Consider the following 2,579-nt stretch of genomic DNA (forward strand, 5'->3'; position numbering starts at 1 on the left):
AATTTCAATTTATTTTGCAATTGCGGCAAAAACGTTACACTGTTATAAATATTTATGTAAAATGTTCCGAGAAATCAATTGTCGTCGAGAAAACTGATCGTAGTTGAATTAATATTTTGAATATTTTTGACTTTATCAGCAATTTTCTCGATTACTATTTAATTTAGGACAATTACCTTTTTTCTATATGATAGAAAATTAAATTTGCTTTCTAACGGTGCCAAACAAAAAGCACTAGCGTCAATAATTCCGAAGTTATTAGCAATTGATCCGAAAATCGCCCAAAATTTCGACAAAAATCGAAAAAATTAAAAACTTCAAAATTGTCCATTTGCACTCTTGGGGGTTCAAAAGACTTAATAAAGCACAAAAACATTGTAAAAATGCGAAAAAGAAATTTTTGAAAAATTTTGTGTAAAATATACTGAAGGAAAACATTGAAATTGTCGGCGACCGTGGTGGCTCAGCGGCATAAGGTCCCGCTTTCCGGCAGGTAGGTCCCGAGTTCGAGCCCTGGTCAAGTCGGCTATTTTTCTCAAATTCAAATTCAAATATAATTCAAATAAATGTCAAAAGAGGGCGAGCGCATAAGAGCGCGATCTTTAAAACAAGTATATACAAAAGTGAAAATATAAGTAAAATTTAAGTAAAAACAAAAGGTAAGTTAAATGAAGAATGACGAAAAGGTAAGTTTTGTAAAAAAAAATAAAGAGATAAAAAAATTTGTTATTAATTTTTTTATTAAATTTTAAAACATCTGCATTAGAGTACCAGTGAAATGGATAAAAGTAAACAAAAGGAAGGTAAAATGAAATATAAAGTAAAAGTAGCATGAAATGTATAATAAAAATTATAAAAATAAATAAAAACTTTTTATTATTTTGTAAATTTCGGCTAAAATATATTGAAAATAATTAATGTTTTAAACTATGTTTTTGTACGGTTATATGAGTGTGTTGTGAACAGACCACAATTTTTAATACGTTTGGTGGAGTGTTAAATGTCATAATCGAGAAAATTGCTGATAAAGTCCAAAATATCCAAAATATTAATTCAACTACGATCAGTTTTCTCGACGACAATCGATTTCTCGGAGCATTTTACATATCTTTGCATAACAGTACAACGTTTTTGCCGTAATTGCAAAATTTATTAATATTATTAAAAATTATTAAAATATTAAATTAAAATTAAATTAAATATTAAATATTAAAATAAAAATATTAAAAAAAATAAAATTAATTAATATAATAAATTTTATTTTCCGTTTTTAACTGAAAAATATGCTAAAACATTTAAAAAGAGCAAAAATTATGCTATAATTTTTGATCCTGTTTAGGAAAATTTAGTGATTTTTTGACTAATTCCTAGGAAAATTTGGCAAAATTATTGGGTTTCTGGCTGAGAAACATGTAAAACCTTTGAAAAAGACTAAAACAAAAATTTTCACAAATTTATTTTTTGCATTTTAACAACGTTTTTGTACTTTTCTAAGTCTTTTAAAACCCCAAGAGTGCAAATGGTTCAATTTTGAAGTTTTTAATTTTTAAGATTTTTGTCGAAATTTTGGGCAATTTTCGGATTAATTGCTAATAACTTCGGATTTATTGAGGCTAGTTCTTCTTGTTTGGTACCGTTGGAAAGCAAATTTAATTTCCTATCATATGGAAAAAGGTAATTGTCCTAGGTTAAATAGTTATCGAGAAAATTGCTGATAAAGTCAAAAATATCTAAAATATTAATTCAACAACGATCAGTTTTCTTGATGACAATCGATTTCTCGGAGCATTTTACATAACTATGCATAACGTTTTTGCCGCAATTGCAAAATAAATTGAAATTTTATTATTAAAAATTATTTAAAAAATATTAAAATATTAAATATTAAAAAAATCAAAATTAATTAATATAATAAATTTTATTTTCCATTTCTAGCTGAAAATATGCTAAAACACTTAAAAAGAGCAAAAATTATGCTATTTTATTTGGGCCAATTTGTCGATTTTTGATCCGGTTTAGTCAAATTTAGTGATTTTTTGACTAATTCCTAGGAAAATTTGGCAAAATAATTGGGTTTCTGACTGAAAAACGCGTAAAACAATTGAAAAATTTCAGATCTTTTAATATTAACCAGAAAAATTGATTGGATTTTCTTTTTGCAAAATAAATTACAATTACATTTATTTAGGCCAAAACCTGAAAATGGTCGATTTTTAAGAATTCTAATGTAATCTCACAGAAAAATCAGAATTTAGTTAAAAACGTGTTCAAAATGCTTGAAAAGGGCAAAATAACACGAACTTTGAGAGTTTCGCATTGATTTTGACGAACTTTCTTTCAAAAAATAGATTAATTGAGCGAAAACAATGCAAAACATTACCAGTTTCGATATGCTTTGGTACTTTTACAAGGTTTTAATAAAATTTTTCAAAAAGAGAAAAAAAACACGTTTTTTTGGCCTAAATTGGTAATAAATAATATAAAATCGGATAAATTTTTGTACAAACTTAAAAAAAACTGGTCGAAATGTCTTGAAATTTACCTCAGCAGCCTCAATAGTCAAAGCAAATTTAAATTTT

This window comes from Tribolium madens, unplaced genomic scaffold (assembly GCF_015345945.1).
Source record: "Tribolium madens isolate multiple individuals breed KSU strain unplaced genomic scaffold, Tmad_KSU_1.1 Scaffold_91;HRSCAF=231;Tcas5.2_LG7, whole genome shotgun sequence".
In the NCBI taxonomy this organism is placed as follows: domain Eukaryota; kingdom Metazoa; phylum Arthropoda; class Insecta; order Coleoptera; family Tenebrionidae; genus Tribolium; species Tribolium madens.